The sequence below is a fragment of the Petromyzon marinus genome, unplaced genomic scaffold, assembly GCF_048934315.1.
Source record: "Petromyzon marinus isolate PM22_M1 ecotype Great Lakes invasive population unplaced genomic scaffold, UKy_Petmar_22M1.pri1.0 PM_Scaffold_30, whole genome shotgun sequence".
Taxonomy (NCBI): Eukaryota; Metazoa; Chordata; class Hyperoartia; order Petromyzontiformes; family Petromyzontidae; genus Petromyzon; species Petromyzon marinus.
Window position 1 is genome coordinate 253,521 of NW_027423280.1, and position 24,692 is coordinate 278,212.

The 24,692-nt window shown below is 47.2% G+C and overlaps 1 long non-coding RNA gene across 1 annotated transcript; it reads left to right on the forward strand.

Annotated features, from left to right (window-relative positions):
- Positions 1-7,802: 7,802 nt before the first annotated feature.
- LOC142923136 (uncharacterized) lies at positions 7,803-12,124 on the forward strand. Its single transcript, XR_012940540.1, has 2 exons — positions 7,803-8,924; positions 10,178-12,124. It is a non-coding gene; the product is annotated as an uncharacterized LOC142923136 (long non-coding RNA).
- Positions 12,125-24,692: the final 12,568 nt, after the last annotated feature.

The following is a 24,692-nucleotide window of genomic DNA, read 5'->3' on the forward strand; positions in this document are numbered from 1 at the left end:
GATGTTTGCATGACTGCTTTTGTTTTATTTTGTGAATAGCAAAAAGCATTCAACCCCATAATACATGTTGTTTTATTGGTCGCTCGTCCATTTCATATCCCATAGCGTAACCACTCATATATTTGGATTCCTCTCGATGAGGCGAGCAGGACGAGTACCACCTGGATGGGTCTGCGACGTTTCCTTCCAGAGTTATTACCAAAAAACCACAAACATCCCAGAATCCTCTCGGTTTGGGGTCAAAATGTTGTCGCTTATTAAATCCCATAAGAAACGTCGCATCGAATAAATGTGATTGAATTCTCCCCGCCTGGACGAGCGGAATTGAATGGTGCAACTGGTTTTGCTGTGCTGTGTTAAATTCGATGTTTGCATGACTGCTTTTGTTTTATTTTGTGAATAGCAAAAAGCATTCAACCCCATAATACATGTTGTTTTATTGGTCGCTCGTCCATTTCATATCCCATAGCGTAACCACTCATATATTTGGATTCCTCTCGATGAGGCGAGCAGTACGAGTACCACCTTGATGGGTCTGCGACGTTTTCTTCCAGAGTTATTACCAAAAAACCACAAACATCCCAGAATCCTCTCGGTTTGGGGTCAAAATGCTGTCGCTTATTAAATCCCATAAGAAACGTCGCATCGAATAAATGTGATTGAATTCTCCCCGCCTGGACGAGCGGAATTGAATGGTGCAACTGGTTTTGCTGTGCTGTGTTAAATTCGATGTTTGCATAACTGCTTTTGTTTTATTTTGTGAATAGCAAAAAGCATTCAACCCCATAATACATGTTGTTTTATTGGTCGCTCGTCCATTTCATATCCCATAGCGTAACCACTCATATATTTGGATTCCTCTCGATGAGGCGAGCAGTGCAATTACCACCTTGATGGGTCTGCGACGTTTCCTTCCAGAGTTATTACCAAAAAACCACAAACATCCCAGAATCCTCTCGGTTTGGGGTAAAAATGTTGTCGCTTATTAAATCCCATAAGAAACGTCGCATCGAATAAATGTGATTGAATTCTCCCCGCCTGGACGAGCGGAATTGAATGGTGCAACTGGTTTTGTCTGTGCTGTGTTAAATTCGATGTTTGCATGACTGCTTTTGTTTTATTTTGTGAATAGCAAAAAGCATTCAACCCCATAATACATGTTGTTTTATTGGTCGCTCGTCCATTTCATATCCCATAGCGTAACCACTCATATATTTGGATTCCTCTCGATAAGGCGAGCAGTACGATTACCACCTTGATGGGTCTGCGACGTTTCCTTCCAGAGTTATTACCAAAAAACCACAAACATCCCAGAATCCTCTCGGTTTGGGGTCAAAATGTTGTCGCTTATTAAATCCCATAAGAAACGTCGCATCGAATAAATGTGATTGAATTCTCCCCGCCTGGACGAGCGGAATTGAATGGTGCAACTGGTTTTGCTGTGCTGTGTTAAATTCGATGTTTGCATGACTGCTTTTGTTTTATTTTGTGAATAGCAAAAAGCATTCAACCCCATAATACATGTTGTTTTATTGGTCGCTCGTCCACTTCATATCCCATAGCGTAACCACTCATATATTTGGATTCCTCTCGATGAGGCGAGCAGTACGAGTACCACCTTGATGGGTCTGCGACGTTTCCTTCCAGAGTTATTACCAAAAAACCACAAACATCCCAGAATCCTCTCGGTTTGGGGTCAAAATGCTGTCGCTTATTAAATCCCATAAGAAACGTCGCATCGAATAAATGTGATTGAATTCTCCCCGCCTGGACGAGCGGAATTGAATGGTGCAACTGGTTTTGCTGTGCTGTGTTAAATTCGATGTTTGCATGACTGCTTTTGTTTTATTTTGTGAATAGCAAAAAGCATTCAACCCCATAATACATGTTGTTTTATTGGTCGCTCGTCCATTTCATATCCCATAGCGTAACCACTCATATATTTGGATTCCTCTCGATGAGGCGAGCAGTACGAGTACCACCTTGATGGGTCTGCGACGTTTCCTTCCAGAGTTATTACCAAAAAACCACAAACATCCCAGAATCCTCTCGGTTTGGGGTAAAAATGTTGTCGCTTATTAAATCCCATAAGAAACGTCGCATCGAATAAATGTGATTGAATTCTCCCCGCCTGGACGAGCGGAATTGAATGGTGCAACTGGTTTTGTCTGTGCTGTGTTAAATTCGATGTTTGCATGACTGCTTTTGTTTTATTTTGTGAATAGCAAAAAGCATTCAACCCCATAATACATGTTGTTTTATTGGTCGCTCGTCCATTTCATATCCCATAGCGTAACCACTCATATATTTGGATTCCTCTCGATGAGGCGAGCAGTACGATTACCACCTTGATGGGTCTGCGACGTTTCCTTCCAGAGTTATTACCAAAAAACCACAAACATCCCAGAATCCTCTCGGTTTGGGGTCAAAATGTTGTCGCTTATTAAATCCCATAAGAAACGTCGCATCGAATAAATGTGATTGAATTCTCCCCGCCTGGACGAGCGGAATTGAATGGTGCAACTGGTTTTGCTGTGCTGTGTTAAATTCGATGTTTGCATGACTGCTTTTGTTTTATTTTGTGAATAGCAAAAAGCATTCAACCCCATAATACATGTTGTTTTATTGGTCGCTCGTCCATTTCATATCCCATAGCGTAACCACTCATATATTTGGATTCCTCTCGATGAGGCGAGCAGTACGCGTACCACCTTGATGGGTCTGCGACGTTTCCTTCCAGAGTTATTACCAAAAAACCACAAACATCCCAGAATCCTCTCGGTTTGGGGTAAAAATGTTGTCGCTTATTAAATCCCATAAGAAACGTCGCATCGAATAAATGTGATTGAATTCTCCCCGCCTGGACGAGCGGAATTGAATGGTGCAACTGGTTTTGTCTGTGCTGTGTTAAATTCGATGTTTGCATGACTGCTTTTGTTTTATTTTGTGAATAGCAAAAAGCATTCAACCCCATAATACATGTTGTTTTATTGGTCGCTCGTCCATTTCATATCCCATAGCGTAACCACTCATATATTTGGATTCCTCTCGATGAGGCGAGCAGTACGATTACCACCTTGATGGGTCTGCGACGTTTCCTTCCAGAGTTATTACCAAAAAACCACAAACATCCCAGAATCCTCTCGGTTTGGGGTCAAAATGTTGTCGCTTATTAAATCCCATAAGAAACGTCGCATCGAATAAATGTGATTGAATTCTCCCCGCCTGGACGAGCGGAATTGAATGGTGCAACTGGTTTTGCTGTGCTGTGTTAAATTCGATGTTTGCATGACTGCTTTTGTTTTATTTTGTGAATAGCAAAAAGCATTCAACCCCATAATACATGTTGTTTTATTGGTCGCTCGTCCATTTCATATCCCATAGCGTAAGCACTCATATATTTGGATTCCTCTCGATGAGGCGAGCAGTACGAGTACCACCTTGATGGGTCTGCGACGTTTCCTTCCAGAGTTATTACCAAAAAACCACAAACATCCCAGAATCCTCTCGGTTTGGGGTCAAAATGTTGTCGCTTATTAAATCCCATAAGAAACGTCGCATCGAATAAATGTGATTGAATTCTCCCCGCCTGGACGAGCGGAATTGAATGGTGCAACTGGTTTTGCTGTGCTGTGTTAAATTCGATGTTAGCATGACTGCTTTTGTTTTATTTTGTGAATAGCAAAAAGCATTCAACCCCATAATACATGTTGTTTTATTGGTCGCTCGTCCATTTCATATCCCATAGCGTAACCACTCATATATTTGGATTCCTCTCGATGAGGCGAGCAGTACGAGTACCACCTTCATGGGTCTGCGACGTTTCCTTCCAGAGTTATTACCAAAAAACCACAAACATCCCAGAATCCTCTCGGTTTGGGGTCAAAATGTTGTCGCTTATTAAATCCCATAAGAAACGTCGCATCGAATAAATGTGATTGAATTCTCCCCGCCTGGATGAGCGGAATTGAATGGTGCAACTGGTTTTGCTGTGCTGTGTTAAATTCGATGTTTGCATGACTGCTTTTGTTTTATTTTGTGAATAGCAAAAAGCATTCAACCCCATAATACATGTTGTTTTATTGGTCGCTCGTCCATTTCATATCCCATAGCGTAACCACTCATATATTTGGATTCCTCTCGATGAGGCGAGCAGTACGAGTACCATCTTGATGGGTCTGCGACGTTTCCTTCCAGAGTTATTACCAAAAAACCACAAACATCCCAGAATCCTCTCGGTTTGGGGTCAAAATGTTGTCGCTTATTAAATCCCATAAGAAACGTCGCATCGAATAAATGTGATTGAATTCTCCCCGCCTGGACGAGCGGAATTGAATGGTGCAACTGGTTTTGCTGTGCTGTGTTAAATTCGATGTTAGCATGACTGCTTTTGTTTTATTTTGTGAATAGCAAAAAGCATTCAACCCCATAATACATGGTATTTTATTGGTCGCTCGTCCATTTCATATCCCATAGCGTAACCACTCATATATTTGGATTCCTCTCGATGAGGCGAGCAGTACGAGTACCACCTTGATGGGTCTGCGACGTTTCCTTCCAGAGTTATTTCCAAAAAACCACAAACATCCCAGAATCCTCTCGGTTTGGGGTCAAAATGTTGTCGCTTATTAAATCCCATAAGAAACGTCGCATCGAATAAATGTGATTGAATTCTCCCCGCCTGGACGAGCGGAATTGAATGGTGCAACTGGTTTTGCTGTGCTGTGTTAAATTCGATGTTAGCATGACTGCTTTTGTTTTATTTTGTGAATAGCAAAAAGCATTCAACCCCATAATACATGTTGTTTTATTGGTCGCTCGTCCATTTCATATCCCATAGCGTAACCACTCATATATTTGGATTCCTCTCGATGAGGCGAGCAGTACGAGTACCACCTTGATGGGTCTGCGACGTTTCCTTCCAGAGTTATTACCAAAAAACCACAAACATCCCAGAATCCTCTCGGTTTGGGGTCAAAATGTTGTCGCTTATTAAATCCCATAAGAAACGTCGCATCGAATAAATGTGATTGAATTCTCCCCGCCTGGACGAGCGGAATTGAATGGTGCAACTGGTTTTGCTGTGCTGTGTTAAATTCGATGTTAGCATGACTGCTTTTGTTTTATTTTGTGAATAGCAAAAAGCATTCAACCCCATAATACATGTTATTTTATTGGTCGCTCGTCCATTTCATATCCCATAGCGTAACCACTCATATATTTGGATTCCTCTCGATGAGGCGAGCAGTACGAGTACCACCTTGATGGGTCTGCGACGTTTCCTTCCAGAGTTATTTCCAAAAAACCACAAACATCCCAGAATCCTCTCGGTTTGGGGTCAAAATGTTGTCGCTTATTAAATCCCATAAGAAACGTCGCATCGAATAAATGTGATTGAATTCTCCCCGCCTGGACGAGCGGAATTGAATGGTGCAACTGGTTTTGCTGTGCTGTGTTAAATTCGATGTTAGCATGACTGCTTTTGTTTTATTTTGTGAATAGCAAAAAGCATTCAACCCCATAATACATGTTGTTTTATTGGTCGCTCGTCCATTTCATACCCATAGCGTAACCACTCATATATTTGGATTCCTCTCGATGAGGCGAGCAGTACGAGTACCACCTTGATGGGTCTGCGACGTTTCCTTCCAGAGTTATTACCAAAAAACCACAAACATCCCAGAATCCTCTCGGTTTGGGGTCAAAATGTTGTCGCTTATTAAATCCAATAAGAAACGTCGCATCGAATAAATGTGATTGAATTCTCCCCGCCTGGACGAGCGGAATTGAATGGTGCAACTGGTTTTGCTGTGCTGTGTTAAATTCGATGTTTGCATGACTGCTTTTGTTTTATTTTGTGAATAGCAAAAAGCATTCAACCCCATAATACATGTTGTTTTATTGGTCGCTCGTCCATTTCATATCCCATAGCGTAACCACTCATATATTTGGATTCCTCTCGATGAGGCGAGCAGTACGAGTACCACCTTGATGGGTCTGCGACGTTTCCTTCCAGAGTTATTACCAAAAAACCACAAACATCCCAGAATCCTCTCGGTTTGGGGTCAAAATGTTGTCGCTTATTAAATCCCATAAGAAACGTCGCATCGAATAAATGTGATTGAATTCTCCCCGCCTGGACGAGCGGAATTGAATGGTGCAACTGGTTTTGCTGTGCTGTGTTAAATTCGATGTTAGCATGACTGCTTTTGTTTTATTTTGTGAATAGCAAAAAGCATTCAACCCCATAATACATGTTGTTTTATTGGTCGCTCGTCCATTTCATATCCCATAGCGTAACCACTCATATATTTGGATTCCTCTCGATGAGGCGAGCAGTACGAGTACCACCTTGATGGGTCTGCGACGTTTCCTTCCAGAGTTATTACCAAAAAACCACAAACATCCCAGAATCCTCTCGGTTTGGGGTCAAAATGTTGTCGCTTATTAAATCCCATAAGAAACGTCGCATCGAATAAATGTGATTGAATTCTCCCCGCCTGGACGAGCGGAATTGAATGGTGCAACTGGTTTTGCTGTGCTGTGTTAAATTCGATGTTAGCATGACTGCTTTTGTTTTATTTTGTGAATAGCAAAAAGCATTCAACCCCATAATACATGTTGTTTTATTGGTCGCTCGTCCATTTCATATCCCATAGCGTAACCACTCATATATTTGGATTCCTCTCGATGAGGCGAGCAGTACGAGTACCACCTTGATGGGTCTGCGACGTTTCCTTCCAGAGTTATTACCAAAAAACCACAAACATCCCAGAATCCTCTCGGTTTGGGGTCAAAATGTTGTCGCTTATTAAATCCCATAAGAAACGTCGCATCGAATAAATGTGATTGAATTCTCCCCGCCTGGACGAGCGGAATTGAATGGTGCAACTGGTTTTGCTGTGCTGTGTTAAATTCGATGTTTGCATGACTGCTTTTGTTTTATTTTGTGAATAGCAAAAAGCATTCAACCCCATAATACATGTTGTTTTATTGGTCGCTCGTCCATTTCATATCCCATAGCGTAACCACTCATATATTTGGATTCCTCTCGATGAGGCGATCAGTACGAGTACCACCTTGATGGGTCTGCGACGTTTCCTTCCAGAGTTATTTCCAAAAAACCACAAACATCCCAGAATCCTCTCGGTTTGGGGTCAAAATGTTGTCGCTTATTAAATCCCATAAGAAACGTCGCATCGAATAAATGTGATTGAATTCTCCCCGCCTGGACGAGCGGAATTGAATGGTGCAACTGGTTTTGCTGTGCTGTGTTAAATTCGATGTTAGCATGACTGCTTTTGTTTTATTTTGTGAATAGCAAAAAGCATTCAACCCCATAATACATGTTGTTTTATTGGTCGCTCGTCCATTTCATATCCCATAGCGTAAGCACTCATATATTTGGATTCCTCTCGATGAGGCGAGCAGTACGAGTACCACCTTGATGGGTCTGCGACGTTTCCTTCCAGAGTTGTTACCAAAAAACCACAAACATCCCAGAATCCTCTCGGTTTGGGGTCAAAATGTTGTCGCTTATTAAATCCCATAAGAAACGTCGCATCGAATAAATGTGATTGGATTCTCCCCGCCTGGACGAGCGGAATTGAATGGTGCAACTGGTTTTGCTGTGCTGTGTTAAATTCGATGTTTGCATGACTGCTTTTGTTTTATTTTGTGAATAGCAAAAAGCATTCAACCCCATAATACATGTTGTTTTATTGGTCGCTCGTCCATTTCATATCCCATAGCGTAACCACTCATATATTTGGATTCCTCTCGATGAGGCGAGCAGTACGAGTACCACCTTGATGGGTCTGCGACGTTTCCTTCCAGAGTTATTACCAAAAAACCACAAACATCCCAGAATCCTCTCGGTTTGGGGTCAAAATGTCGCATCGAATAAATGTGATTGAATTCTCCCCGCCTGGACGAGCGGAATTTAATGGTGCAACTGGTTTTGCTGTGCTGTGTTAAATTCGATGTTTGCATGACTGCTTTTGTTTTATTTTGTGAATAGCAAAAAGCATTCAACCCCTAAAGCTTACACACAGCATTAAACAGGCGATGAATAGATAATGCCGCCTAACTGATTCAGAGTGAGACCTCTGCTGTCAAACCGGAGCTGGTCATAAGCACACTGCTCAGATATGAAAAACTCTCCACTTTACACTCTCTACAAATGCTTCATTGTAGATAACACAACAACAACCACTCTTCGCCACTAAGTGGCGGTGACATCACCACGGCGCTTGTGCCAGGCTATGTGCACCTTGAGGCCATACCCACACGTGCACACTTGTACATTTACACACTTGTACACAATTGCACACTCGCACACGTACACACGTAAAGACAAAGGTCTTGTAGCCTACACAGAATATTAGGTCAAGTGCCCACCTATCAAGGACGGCACTAAACACAAGGGAGGTGGTGTGACCAGCGCCATGGCCGGCTGCCTTCGTCTCCCCCGTGCTGACGTTCACTCCAAGCCACACCAGGTTCTCGTATTCATCTGAACCTAAGTAAGTTGGTAAATTTGTAAATGTGCAACTATTATAAGCCAGGTGATCACGAGGAGCGCACAGGGGATGAGAGATCGGTTCTGATGTTTGCTGTCGCCATTCTTAACCGCGCACTTGACTCGAACTCGGCTCGCCAGGTCCGTAGCGCGGTGCGCTATCCGCTACGTGAGCGCCGATGCCGCGTCAGTTGTTTCTGTCACAGTTGTTGCCGCCACTGCTCGCACCCGTAGCCCTCATCGTCCTCCCCGTCGTCGTCGTTGTAGCGCAGCGACCCGGCGTCCCGTCTGGCGGCTGCCCGCAGCGGACGTCCCCGTACTTCCAGACCCTCGCCGTGGCCGAATCGCAGCGCCAGCGCCCCGAGCCGGCCTCCCTGAGCTCGCGGGAGGATCTCGACCGCTGGTAAAACGGTCGTGGCCGGCCCAAGTTCGAGTGCGCGCCCTCCCTTCTTACAGGTGGCCCAACTCGGATTGGGAGCTTGGGCAAACGTCCCCAATTCCCAATTCGGCAGCCTCTCACCACCGTTGTGACGGTTCAGAACTGGTTTCTAGTGCATTGCACACAATACCCGCTTGACCACTCGATGTCCGATCACGGCCACGATGCACCACTCCGCTACTCCTTCCGCAATCATCTGGCTCGACCACCTCTATCCATTCAGAGCGGTCTACATCGGCCGCTTCTACTGCCACCCATGCGCCCACCACTCGCTCTGCCTGCCTGTCAATTGCCTTCAACCCAATGGCTTTGAATACACCACACAGTCTCATTGGCTCTGGGAGAATAAGCAGGCCTGGGCTTAGTGCTTAGATAGGAGACTCCCTGGGAATACCTGGTGTTGTGGGCTTAGGCCACAAGGTGACTAGTCGAAGGCGTGCATCGATGGATTCTTGATTCCATCTATCCTTATCATTGAGGTGCATCCTCGTCGTATTCATGACGTTCTACTTGGTACCATTTCCTCCCACACGCACCACTCAATCCAATTGGCCAAACATTCCAATGTAGCGGGAGCCTCCTGATAATGTCTTGAGACTCAGTAAGGCTCTCCTGGGTAAACAGAAGGCAGCTTTAACATTTTGTCATTAGTCACCCTTTAACCCTTGTCTCTACACACCAACCTGCAGCATGTTCATAACTCATCCAGCTGACTGTTCATCAGCCCACCTTGGCCACCTGCTCCCCGTCAGCTGTTCCCTAACTTGGCCATTCGTCCGAATCGGCTGGCAGTGATTCAGCACTTTGGAGGCAAGAGTTGGCCACTCCGTGCTGGCCACATCACCCCCTCATGTGCCGTTCCGGCCTTAACAGATGTTTGCTCGCAGCATTTGCCCCGGCGGCCTCTTGGGGCGATAGGAGGGATCTCTGTCCTCTTGAGTTGGTGACCGAGCGATCGTTTGAGTGACGCGGCTCCCTGCCCACACATCGCCACCGCAGAGCGCGGGTCGCATGGCCCAGGATTAGCGCGAGCTCAGACTCGCGGTCGCACACGGGGAGCCAGAAGGAAACCCCACTCAGAAAGTGGAACGTATCGGCGACGTCCTCTTTGGTAACAAATGCCCTCCCTCTCTACTCCACTCCCATCACTTCTCACTTTCCTCATTCCGAGTGTGGCAATGTCTGACAACCCCTGTGTTTTCCCTGTCCCCAATTAGACTGTCAAGAAAGGCTCGGCATCCTCTTGAGCGAGTGGAAGCAGCCCATGAGGTGCGGTCTTGGTCGTGAAGCCCGTTGCGCTGACGCTACCGACGGCAGTGTCGCGCTTTTATTCTGCCCTCGGCTTCTTGTGGTGCTCACAAGGGGCCGGCATTCCACCGCACTCCCTCCCCAGCAACTCAACTACTCCCATTGCAAGGCCCACTATTCGATTCCGGATCAGATCATTTGTATGGTCTTGTTATCATTCGTATTGTTTCTCAATTATTCTCCGTTTAACGATTAAATGTAATAACTTGTTCAGTTTTGTGTGCTCTGTTAGCCACGGTCTCGCGTGGTAGGGGTGGCTCGCAAACCAACCTGCCGCACCGGTGTCACATTGACCATCACCACCATGGGCTTAAATGTCAAATATATTGAACGATTGGAAATAATAACTTCTCACGCATGCAACTCGGCGCTTTCATCAGGTGCGTATCGCGTGGCGTGATTAACAATCGTGCGGTTAGGGTCGAAGCTAGTTTTGTGTTGTTTATTAAAGTCGGGGCCATGGTCCGGTCGGCCCAAGTGCATGTAGAGTCCGGGCTCCGCTCGGTTCGGGGTACTGCCGGTGCACCCACGCTCGTGACGCCGGCACTGGTGTCTCTCCACAGCCCGAGCGAGCGCTACGAGGAGGAGATGGTGTTGCGAGCCGAGGCTCTGGTCAACTCCGGCAGGCGGCTGGTACAGAGGTACGAGCAGGAGAAGAGCCGTCTCGCCGACGGGCTGCTCCACCCACGCTCGCACGGATGGCCGGATGACGTCGCGTCCGCCGAACCACCGACCCGACGGACGACCCCCGCCCAGCCGCCAGCCCACGGGTACCCCCAACAAGTAAATCACCCGACAAGCATCATCCTGACCCACCGACCAAAAAAATTACAGACCGATAACTTGCCACCCCATCCAATGACCCCAAAAACACTTTCGCAACAATATATATGAACCCGACACCCGACTTGCCCACCCTCTGACTCTATAAGACACCGAGGCCAATACAATACAAAGGCAACGCAAAACTAGTTTAGCACCAATGGATTTGACTAAACCCACTCGTGCACAAGACCAGTTGAAAAACTATCCTGACATGTTTACAAATTAATACACACCTTGAGGAGGGGAATTCCTTAATCGGCATGCTCGAAGTGGTCGAGTGACACGGACGTATGTTCTCCTGTACGTGCATTACACGTAGTTATGTTCTCCTGTAAACGAGGGCTACTCCGAGGAAAATGTGCACAGCGCACGCTGCGCTCCCACGGTTTTGTCTTTATGATGAGCCGCGCTTTCCATGTCACAGCGATCTGCAGGTTCTGCGCTTGTTTAGCTTGAGGCTGTAGTCATCGCCGCGATGCCGCCAGGGAGTCTGCTGAGTGAGCTCCTGCGCCCCGTTATCAATCGAAGGCTCGCATCGACGAGCCGCGTGCCGTCAGGCTCGTTCGGAACAGGACTGTGGCTGGGAGGGCTCGGCGGGTTGTTTACAAGTTCTTGGGAGACGCCGCCGTGTTTACACAACCAATGGGGGAGCAACGTCGGCTCGGAATGAACTCGGCAAAATTATATCACTTGAGAGAGAAGGCTGCAGATTTGTGCGTGTCGTTGTCTCGTTACCAGCTTTTGGTGAACACTTGGGTGTCACGTGGTGCATTTTATCATTCTCGTGACAGACTGCAAAGGCTGAAGAAGAATTTCCTCACATCCGACATGACACAATATACGCACAGACACACGTAAAATGTACCCCCTGTACTTTCCAATATTCCTATAACCGTGCTTGATTCAAGACACTTATTACCTCTTTATCAGTGACACATTTAATAGTCATGATTTTTGCTGGCTGTTTTGTGTGTTTGGGTCTTTGGGACTGTCCGTGATGAACACAAATAAAATTAGTTCCTTGAGTGTAATCCCCTCCATATACGTAGGCTTTGTTCGGGCACTCCAGTTTGCTGCTACACACGATGACCAATTCAGCTCCTGCCCTCGCCCTCAGGACCCTCTTGGAAATGCAGCTTGAGACCACCAATCACTGCACCGCCACTCCCTGAATGCATGATATTGCAACATTGGTCAAAAATAAAATCCATTGCAGTCATTCTCAGCACAACAACGGATGAAGGCCCCTCCCGTACATCGCCTTCATAATGGGGGGTCATTTAACCATATTTCACCACGCTGGTGAGTGCGAGTTAGGAAAGCGTGGGTGCCGGTCAGTCCAGATGTCGCTCGCCACTGATGCGTGCCGTGGGTGGGAATCGAACTCGGGTCGACGGGTTTGTAGCGTGATGCGCGTAGCACTGCATCACCGCTTCCCAAACGCACGTATTGCACCATGTACCTGTACTGTGCGAAACAAGTGTTGGCACACTCGCATGTCCTCCTTTCTTACAATTGCTATGACGCTTCTCTGGATCCCCTTGCTGGCAGGTGCTCAAGTCATCCACTCGCTCACCATAGCACTCTCATGGGACAGCTGCAGGGAAGAGGTTTCTGATGGGGGCGGGGTGGTATCTTTTAAACAGCGCCAGGCACACCCCCAAATCTCCATTTCACAGCCTCGAGACGTTTTGCACATTTGTAGATGCAGGGCTTTACATTCCTCGCTCTACATTCCCCCCAGGATGCTACTGTAGGCTGGCTCGGAGTGGGAAATATCGGCGTAAGGCACTACCACTAGAGTGTAAGGTATGCCTTTCCATAATAATGCTTCATTATCGTCCTCATAATCTTATAAGTCTATAAACAATTTTATACAAAATTGTGAGGACCAAATAAAGAGAGATTGATGTGGCGTGGCAAAATAATCCCCGGTGCAGCGATCCGGAGCCGTTCCGGCTGAAAGTAAACATTGAGCGGCGCGATGGAGAGAAAGAGCAGTCTAATCACGAGAAAAGAAGGAGCGATGAAGGGGCCGCTCCTACCTCTTGTAGCAAGCCTCCCTTCTCACGCCTCTGGATACTTCACTGTCTATCAATGCTCACAACACGCTCGATTCTCTCCTTGTTTTTTTTTTATTCTCGTCGATTCTTTTGTATGGAAGCCCCCGTTTCAGTGAGCCCGGTGCTCTCCTCCATCCCGTAGGCATTAGGACGTGACTCGCCTCCTCCCGTGGAACGTCTGACCTCCATGCCCCTCCCTGCGCTCCGCTCCCACAATGCGCCCTCTCCTCACCAGTTCCCAAGTTCTCCATTCGGTGGCCACACTTCCCCTACAAGGTGAGCCTGCAAGCGGACCCGGGAAGCTGCGATCCTTCGTGAACTCGCCAGCACTTTCCTTCAGCATCTTTCTCTGGAGGCTTCCTGAAGTCCGGAGCTCCGGACTGATTAAGAAGCTGAGTCTGTCTAAACTCCTTTATTACCTAAGGATGATTCCTTCCCGCATTATTTTTTGTACGGTGTGGCCCAAAAGTCAGGACACATCGGGTTTTTATTGTAGAGTGTGGCCCAAAAGTCAGGAAACATAAGGTATTTTTTTTACAAGGTGGCCCAAAAGTCAGGACACTGAGTGATTGTCCAGGGTGGCCAAAACGTCATGGCACATCGGGGTTATTGTTGTACAGTGTGGCCCAAAAGCCAAGACACATAGGGTTATTGTACAGGGTGGCCTAAAAGTTAGGACACATTGATTTATTGTTCAGGGTGGCCCAAAAGTCAAAAGAAAATTGATTTTTATACAGGGTCGCCCAAAAGTCTTGACAAGTCTCACACAGAGAGACTGTGTGAGACCCAGAGGCATTGGGACCATGGAGACCGATAGATTTACATATAGCCTCACACCGAGACCCATCGAAACACAGAGACAATATACTTGCACAAAGACACATAGACTCACAAAGAGACTCAGACAATGGACTCTCACAGAGAAAAGACTCACACAGAGACCCATAGACATACACATCGACTCACACTGATACCCATCAACTCATACAGAGACCCAAAGACTCGCACAGAGACGCATCCACTCGCTCACCCACTTATTCACTGCTTGTGCACCCACCCACTTACTTACCGACTCCCTCACAAGCTTACTCGCTCACTCGATCCCTCACCGACTCACACATCCACTCAGCCACTCACTCACTCACCCACTCACTCACTCACCCACTCACTCACTCATAGACTATCTCAGAAAATCACCCACTCACACACTCAAATGCTCGCTCACCCAAACATTTACCCACTCATCCACTTGCTCAACGACACGTGCCCAGACTCACTCGCACCCAGTCTCATTCGCTCCCAGACTCACTCGCTCCCAGACTCACTCGCTTTCAGACACTCACTCACAGTTCTTGCTCAGAAGCTCACTCACCCACTAATTCAGAAACTAACTCAACCACCAAACCACCGACTCAAATAATTCCCTCACTCATCCGCACCCACTCACTGACCTATTTCTTCATACATTCACTCTGCCACTCACTGGCCAACTCACTCACTCATCCACTCACTCAGAAACTCCTACAAACCCCGAGCCATTCACTCAAAAACTCACCTTCTCACTCACCCACCCATTCACCCACTCACTCATCCAATAACTCCCTCACTCATTAAAGTACTCACTTACTCACCCATTTTCTCAGCCACTCAATCGGAAACTCACTTACCAACTCGCTTAGACACTCACTTACTCATAAAAGGACCGTTTTACTCGCCCACTCACTCAATAACCTGCTCCTTCACTCATAAAATAATTTAACCTCTCAGTCACAAACTCGCTCATCCACTTGCTCAAGCAGTCAATCGCTCACTCAATATTTTTTCCATTTATTCCCTCCATCAATCATTCAGCAACTCACCCAATCATTAAAGAATGATGTACTCACAAACGCACCCACAAACTCAGTTAACCACCCACCCTCTTACTCAAAAACTAAATTTTCCAATCATTCACCTACCCACTCATCTCGCTCACTTCCTCACCCACTCACTCATATACAAACTCGGTCACCCACTCACTTAGAAACTTACTCACTACTCACTCACTCACTACTCACCCACTCACTCACTCACGGACTCACTCACAAATTCACACTGTCACTCACTAAGAAACTCACTCATCCATGTGTAACGACCCCAGGAGACCGTTTATCGCGCGGTTTCCACCACGCGAACGACTGCGGCTGTTGATCGCGCAGCTTCCGCCACGACGATCCCCTCCACGGTTTAGTGTTTCCCCCTCGTAACCGTGGAGTTTCTCCGGGTGCTTCGGTTTCCCCCCACTTTTGTAAGCGCTCGTCATTCATTGGTCGAAATATCTTAAAATGAAAACTCAATTCAGGACCTTACTATGACTCAGTGTGGCTTTCCTGGAGTAAATATATTATTATAAAACATTACAGGAAGTTAATATTCAATTCTGATTCCGCACCCCTCAATGCCCTTTTTAAGTTCAATTTGTGCATGTCCAATGACATGATGACACCTGCTGGTTACAAAAAGGGAAGCACGGGTACAGGCACCGCTGAAACAACATCCAATCCGAAAGGGAGAGGCATCTGGGCCAAAGGTAATGGGTGGGGCTGGCCGGGATGCTTCGGGAACCCGCTCGAAGGTTTCACGATAGGGCGTGGCCAGTGGCGGAGCCTAGCCGCGCTTGCGGTGATATAAGCGGGGGCGGAGGACTCTTGGGTCCGGACTGCGTCGCTGCTCGCCGTCATCTCTCTCTGTCGTCCGACCACGTGGAAGATCTACCTCGGCTTCCATCACCCTCCTCGGCACGCCACCAGCCAGCGGCTTGGCCGAGCACGGATGGTGGAACCACGCTGAGTTACCGGCCGTGTGTTTGTAGCCCATAGAGATGCTAACATCCAGTGTTGTATTTGGAGTGAGAGATACGGTGTTGTGCCCGTATATGAATAAAATAAATCCCCTCTGCACAACGTGTCGCGGAAATCGCTCATTACACAAGTAAGACTCACACAAGCATCCATACTCAAAGACCCATAGATTCCAACAGACATCCACACACTGCAATATACACACACATAGACTCACACAGCGACCTTATAGACTCGCACACAGACCCATAGCCTCACACAGAGATCCATACATTCAGAGACCCAAAAACTCACACCGAAATCCATAGACTCGAGGCCAATAAGAATACAAATTAAAAATATTTATTTGTACTGCAGGAATCTAACGAGCGATAAAGATATTTTTCACAGATGTCCAGTCACGCGGGTCAAAATGTAACAACAAAAATAGAATACAAAACACGACAGGAGAGATATACAAATTATTTACAAACATACAAATGAAACTAAACAATTTTTTATCTTATCACAGACCCCTTAGACTCAAAGAAACCTAAACTCCTTAATTACTAAACCTATAAGAATCGAAATCCATAAACCTGCTAAACCTCTAAACACCTAACCCTCTAAACCTATAACCCTCTAAACCCATAACCTTCTAAACCCTAAAACTCTATCCTTAACCTTCTCATCCTCAAAACCGTAACTTTCTAAAACCCTCAATCCCTAACCTTCTAAATCCCAAACCATCTAAACCCCAATCCTCTTAAACACCTAACCTTCTAAACCCCTAACTCTCTAAACCTCTAACCCTAAATACTAACCCTCTCAACATGTAACTCTCTAAACCCTCTAAACACATAACCCTCTAATCCTATAAAGGGTTTTTGGGGTAAGTTAATGTAAATGTATCGTTACACCAGCCACCACACGACAGCCAATTCATAAATTCTATCACGTAACTAAAAAATGACGATTTGTTTCTACTTTAGGACACCGGTGTGTTGGGAGACTAACCCCCAAAAAAACCTTTATTACAGATAATATTGTTAAGTGTAGGTGTTAAACCCTCTCATCCCTGGCCCTCTAATCCTTTAGACCCTTGAAAATCCTCAAACCCATAACAAACATCGCTGGAGAGTTTCTTTGAAACAGGGGAAAGACCCAATGATGAACCCCCCCACCTCTGGTCCATGAAAAAATTGTCTTCCACGAAACCGGTCCCTGGTGCCAAAAAGGTTGGGGACCGCTGCTCTAAACCACTCACCCTCTAAACCTCTAAACCAATAAAACCATAACCCTTTACAACCCTAACCCTCTCATACCATAACAATGGTTTGTTGGGTTAGATTGTGTAAATATAAATGTGTCGTTAAATCCGCCACCATCCGACAGCCAAATTAGTAAATCTTGATTTGAAGCTTTTGTGACTGCAGGAATCCATACTCTTAGAAATAAAACAAATCACGACGTTTCGATCGCAACACAAGCGGTCGTCATCAGGCAAAGGAGTCAGCCTCTAAAGGCAAACTGTTTATCAGGGTTTGGGATGGGCATATCCCAGGTGTATCAACAGCACCAGGAGCATGGGCGGTGCACGAGTGCCAATGCAGCAACAATGCCAATGCAGAAACAATGCCAATGTAGCAACAATGCCAATGTAGCAGCAATGCGAATGCAGTAACAATGCCAATGCAGTGGGTGAGAGAGCTGCCGTGGCAAGATGTTAAATAGGTAAGAAAGGGGGGTAGGAGCAAGGAGGTCAGAGAGAGGGAGGGGGGGAGGGGGGGAGTGGGGTAGGGGGATGGGGGGGGGGGGCGCTGCGTGAGTGCTAAGGGGAGAGAGGACGTGAAGCTGGGGGGGAAGTGGGCGGGGCTGCAAGTGGGAGGCTGGGAACGCTGGGGATGCAGAGGGAAATTAACTTTGATAAATAGACTAGTACCCGGCAGATGTGATGGAACAACCAACAACAGTTAAGGTTTTACTTGGTTAATAACATCCTTCCAATGATTGCTCAATTTGTATCCATCTTCTCTTTTGAAGTTATGTCTATGTTTATAAATCTGGATGGCTTCATGAACAAAACTTTGATGGTAGCCCAAAGGTTTGCAGAGTACCTTGGTATCTGAAAAAACAATATCATGCGAGCCCACAGTGTTATAATAATGGTCAGCCATGGCAGAGGTATTGGTTCTGCCGTGTTTCAGATCTGCCTTGTGTTCGCGAACACGGTCCGAGACATGTCGTTTTGTTTCCTCAATGTAGCTGCTACCGCAGGTACAAATCAGTTTGTAGACTCCAGATGGGATTAGATCACGGATTAAGAAGGTATTCCACTTCGGCCAATCGTTTCCACTATCAACTCACCTACCTACAAACTGGCCCGTTTTCTGTCTAATACCTTGCTTCCATTCACGGGCAAGACTACCTCAGCAGTACGTAACTCAGCTCACTTGGTCTCTCTAATCAAGGGAATTTCACTGTCCCCAGATGATTTGCTAGTCAGCTTTCATGTAGTTTCTCTGTTCACCAAGGTTCCTGTACCTGACACTTTAGCAATAATTGAAGATTTAGTCCAACATGGACTGAATCTTGATGTACCTACTCTGCTTAGGCACTGCCTTACCAACACTTACTTCACCTGGAATGGTACTTTCTACAAACAAAATGAAGGTACCCCCATGGGTACCCCCTCATCACCAGTGATAGCGAATGTTTTCATGGAGAAATGTGAAACAGATGCCATCAAGACATTCACCCTACGTCCTTCCTCGTGGAAGAGATATGTAGATGACACTTTCGCCATTTGCCCACATGGCTTGCCAGCATTGAACGAATTTCTCAACCACATCAATTACATACACCCATCCATCAAATTCACCATTGAAGTAGAGAAGGATGGTAAGCTACCATTCCAGGACGTTTTCTTTGAGAAGAGACCTGACGGCTCGTTGGGACACGCTGTCTACAGGAAGCCACCCACACATATTCCTATCTGAAACCTGATTCCCACCACCATCCGGCACAGAAGAATTCCCTCATCAAAACACTGCACCATAGGACCCACTGCATTTCCGACCAACACCACCGAGCAAGTGAACTGGAACACGTACACCATGCCCTCAAGATGAAAGTTTTCTCGGACCGCATTATTCGTAAAGCTGTTTCTCCAACCATTGGAGAAACAACCCCCTGAGAAGCCAATCAAAACCATCACGTTACCAAACATAGCAGGTGTTACCAAAAATATGTCCAAAATCTTAAACAAACACAAGATCCAGGTCCGATTCAATAAAGTACACAAAATCCGTGATCTAATCCCATCTGGAGTCTACAAATTGAGTTGTACCTGCGGTAGCAGTTACATTGGGGAAACGAAACGACACGTCTCTGACCGTGTTCGCGAACACAAGGCAGATCTGAAACACGGCAGAACCAATACCTCTGCCGTGGCTGAAAATTGTTATAACGCGGTGAGCTCGCATGATATTGTTTTTTTCCGAGACCAAGGTACTCTGCAAACCTTCGGGCTACTATCAAAGGTTTGTTCATGAAGCCATCCAGATATATAAACATAGACATAAATTCAACGGAGAAGATGGATACAATTTGAGCAATCATTGGAAGGATGTTATTAACCAGGTAAAACATTAACTGTTTATGGTTGTTCCATCATATCTGCCGGGTACTAGTCTACTTTTCAGAGTTAATTTCAGCCTGCATCCCCAACGTTCCCAGCCTCCCACTTGCAGCCCCGCCCACTCCCCCCCCCAGCTTCACGTCCTCTCTCCCCTTAGCACTCACGCAGTGCCACCCCCCCCCCATCCCCCTACCCCACTCCCCCCCTCCCTCTCTCCCCTCTTGCTCCTCTCCTCTTTCTTACCTATCTAACCTCTTGCCACAGCAGCTCTCTCACCCACTGCATTCGCATTGTTGCTGCATTGGCATTGTTGCTGCATTGGCATTGTTGCTACATTGGCATTGTTGCTGCATTGGCATTGTTGCTACATTGCCATTGTTGCTGCATTGGCATTGTTGCTGCGTTGGCGCTCGTGCACCACCCATGCTCCTGGTGCTGTTGATACACTTGGGCTACGTCTATCCCCAAACCCTTATAAACAGTTTGCCTTTAGAGGCTGACTCCTCTGCCTGATGACGACCGCTTGTGTTGCGATCGAAACGTCATGATTTGTTTTATTTTATTTCTAAAGACACAAAGTTTATCACATTAACAAAAACTTCCAATTAGTTTCTCCTATAGCACACTGGTGTGTTGGAGACTAACCCAAAAAACCTTTATTATGGATAATATTAGTTGTGAAAGTCGAGGTCTTAAATCCTCTACACCCCTAACCCTCTCAACCCCTAAACCTCATCACCCTATAAACCTCTAATCCTCAAAACCCCTAAACTTTGAAAACCCAAATCTTCTAATCCCCCAAACATCTAAACCCCTAAACTTATAACCTTCTAAACTCCAAACCCTCCAAACCAATAAACATCTAACAATCGAAACCCATAAACTCTCTAAACTTCTTAAACACCTAACTCTCTAAACTCATAAACTTCTAAACCCTAACCCAATGAACCCCTAACCCTCTAAACCCCTCACCCTCTAAGCACCTATACCATAAAACCCTAAACCTCTAACCCCCTAACCGTCTAAACCCCTAAAAAAACCCCAAACTCTAAAACCTATACCCTTATAAACTACTAAACTTCTAACCCTCTAAACCACTAAACCTCTACATATCGAAACCCATAAAGCATCTAGACCTCTAAACACCTAACTATCTAAATCCCTAACTCTCTTAACCCATAATATTCTAAACCTTAACCTTCTAAAACCCTAATCCATAAAACCCTAACCCTCTCAACCCCGAACCCTTTAATTCCCTAAACCCCGAAAACAATAACCATCTAAACACTTAATCCTCTAAACCCCTTATGCTTGAAAACCCTCACCCTCTAAATCTCTAAAACCTCTAAACCCTTAAAACCCTAACCCTCTGAACCCCTTACCCTTTAAACCCCTCCCTCTAAAACCTTAAACCTATCATCCTTTAAACCTGTAAACCCCTAAACTCTTAGTCCAATAAATGTCTAACCATGTAAACTTCCAACCCTCTAAACCCATAACCCTCTAAACCCCTATACCCTCTTAAACCCCTAACCCTCTTAAACCACTAACCCTCTTAAACCACTAACCCTCTTAAACCACGAACCCTCTGTGTGGAGTATGTTGCGTAGTCGGTATCACGCTGTGGGTGGGTGCAGGGTGTGTGTGATGGGTTCAGGTTGTGTGTGGTGGGTGCAGGGTGTGTGTGGTGGGTTCAGGTTGTGTGTGGTGGGTGCAGGGTGTGAGTGGTGGGTGCAGGGTGTGTGTGGTAGGTGCAGGGTGTGTGTGGTGTGTGGTGGGTGCAGGGTGTGTGTGGTGTGTGGTGGATGCGGGGTATCACAGACTGGGTGGGTGCAGGGTGTGTGTGGTGGGTGCAGGTTGTGTGTGGTGGGTGCAGGGTGTGGGTGGTGGGTGGAGGGTATCACACGGTGGGTGAGTGCAGGGTGTGTGTGGTGAGTGTGGTGAACGTGGTCATGGTTCACACCACGCCTACTGTGCAGTGGACTGGCCACCACAAAGCAGCACGCGTCGGAAGAGTGAGCGGATGGCTCTCCCTATGCGGGCCAGGCTCCCTTGCTTCTTCTTCTCCTCTTGTACCACCAACTCCTCCACAAGGGTCTCCTTAAGTACCACAAACTCCTCCACAAGGGTCTCCTCCAGTACCTCCAGCTCCTCTACCAGCGTCTCCTCCTGTACCACCAACTCCTCCACCACAATCTCCTCCTGTACCACCAACTCCTCCACCAGGGTCTCCTCTTGTACATCCAGCTCCTCCACCAGGGTCTCCTGCTGTACCACCAACTCCTCCCCCAGGGTCTCCTCCTGTACCACCAACTCCTCTACCAGGGTCTCCTCCTGTACCTCCAGCTCCTCCACCATGATCTCCTCCTGTACCACCAACTCCTCCACCAGGGTCTCCTCAAGTACCTCCAGAACCTCCACCAGGGTCTCCTCCGGTGCCTCCAGATCCCAAACCAGGGTCTCCTGCTGTACCACCAACTCCTCCACCAGAGTCTCCTCCTGTACCACCAACTCCTCCAACAGAGTCTCCTCTTCCTCCAGCAGCACCAGCTCCTCCACCATGGTCTCTTCTTCCTCCACAACCTTCAACTTCTCTTTAGAGGCCTGGGCGAGCAAGGAGGATGGGCGCTGTGCCGGCTCCACTCTGTGAAGAGATGCGCATGACACCGTTCCAACTTCCTGCTCCAGCAGAGATCAGTCCCCCCCCCCCTCCTCCCCCCCCCCATCGTCCATGGGTGGACTGTGTGCCGCAGAAGATTAACCCATATAATTAACAGTTCCGCTATAATGCAGCATAGCTTTGCCCACCGTGAGTCTGGTTATGAAATGGGCATTAGTCTGGCGGTGTCTCAGTGGATGCAGGGCACCATGGCAAAGAAATTGCCGCTTCATTATCTGTCCTAACCCAGAAACCAATTATGGAATCTACACGTTCTTTATGGCTGGAACTCACAGCCAGAGAGGACCTGGGTTTGATTCCCATACGTGGGCCACTTTCTCCGTGTGGAATGTGGAGTGTGTTCTACCAACCCCCCTACCCTGCCCCCGCCCCCTGCATGGGTTTCCAGAATCAGCATCTTTATTTAGACTGGATGAAGAGGAGTCTGATGAGCTATTAAGCTCTTCTTTCACAGATGTCCTGTCAAGGCACAGGATCAGCAAGTTACAACAACAAACAAAACAAAAGGAGTACAAAGTATAGAAGAGTCACTAAAAAAAAAAATTTAGGCGTATAAATACAAATGGCATAAATAAATAAAATCCTGTCAGTTTTTCAACACTAAATGCAAGCTTGGGCAAGGCAGCGAAACAACAACAAAAACAGCCTCACACCACACCAAGACAACACAATCCTTCAATAAAATTGCACATTAAAATTTCACTTCCATTCCTCTGGGTTTGGCAACTGAACCCTCAGAAACACGCCGTGCAACCAGTGTTGGATGGACATCTCCGCCAGTGTTGTAAATTGCACCTCCAAATCACTCAATTGGGATCGTACAGCAGCAGTAGCAGTAGATTTGTTCTGTACAGCAAGCAACTTGGCAGGACCCTCCTGAAAAATAGTCTTGAGACTGAGTGAGGCTATTGCTGGCTAAATAAGCGTAAAAGTAGAATAAAGAGAAATCGATATTAAACACACACAGGAGCAGAGTCGTCCCCCAGGTACGGTGTATGGGGGTGACCACCCCGGGCCCTGAGCTTTGGGGGGCCCTGAGCTTTGGGGGGCTCTGCGCTTCGATGTCACGGTGCAAGACGTAATACTTCCGTTTAACACATAGGCTCTCGCTCCGGATTGGCTCACAAGTGGTGACATTACATTCATCCCTCTATTTAAGACCGAAAGAGGGTGATTTCTCCGGGATTCGAAAGGCCACACGGTGTAACTTGCCCCAGGCCCCGCACCCTCGTATAGACTGCCTTGACCACTGGACTAGCAGATAGTGGCTTACCGTCGCTTAGCAGTTCCAGGGCGCTTCACACTGCCAGGAGCAGCAGCGGTGGTGGTGGTGGCTTTGCTGGCCGTGGTGGTGCTGGTGGCTGCGGTCCGGAGCCAGCTATGAGCCAACGCCTGCGCTGGCGTCATACGGCAATTCGGATCCCATCTGTTGAGAGATGCACGGGGGACACACGCGGCCACGTGGTGAGAGAGGCATGCTGAGAGCTTTGATGTTCCTTCCTTTTCCCACGAGGTCCAGGAACGCACAGCAGCAGCGGAAGCTGCAGTAGCAGTGGAGCCCTCTGATGCCCAGCAGTGGCTTGCACAGACCTCCCACTCCTCCACAGAGGGCTAACTTCACAGAGGGCCAGTGACACCGCTTATTGGCAGGTCCACTCAGCTCCACATCTTCCTGGTGATCGGTGCAGAGCGGTCGCTGATAAATTGGAGGGGGGAATCCTCGTGGGGAGGGGAGGGGGGGAGTGGTGGGTGGTTCTTACCGCAGACAGGAGCTGATGAATTCGACAAACTCCGGGTCGTCGCTGTTGAGCACCTTGTGCAGTGGGAAGCTCCCCGGCACCCTTTTTTTGCCTGGGCAGAACATCTTCCCCCGATGGTCTGCAGGAGCCATGCACAGCGGGAGAGACGAAGTCACCAACCACCACGTCGCCCACCTACTCACTTACTGACCAATCCATCAACCCACTCATCCACCTACCCACGCATACTCTTCCACCTACCCAATTGCTCACCCACTCATCTACCCACCCACTCACCCACCCTCTCACTGACCCGCTGACCCACTCACTCACACACTCACCCATCCATTCGTGCAATTACCCACCAACCTACTCGCCTACTTACCCACATACCCACCCACTTGCCCACACACCCATTTACCCACCCACACACCCAAGGAATTAAAAATACAAAAACGCCCCCTCCAAAACAAAATAACAACAGCCTGAGGCTACTCCCTAAAACTGAATCCGGTCTGTCACTCACCCCACGCTTCAACTCACCAAAGAAGTCCGTTCTGTCGGGTGCTGCATTCACAAAGTATCTTGGAGGCATCCCCAGAATCTGCACATGGTTGACATGAAGACAAAGGTCACCCGTAAACTGTAGGGGCAAGTG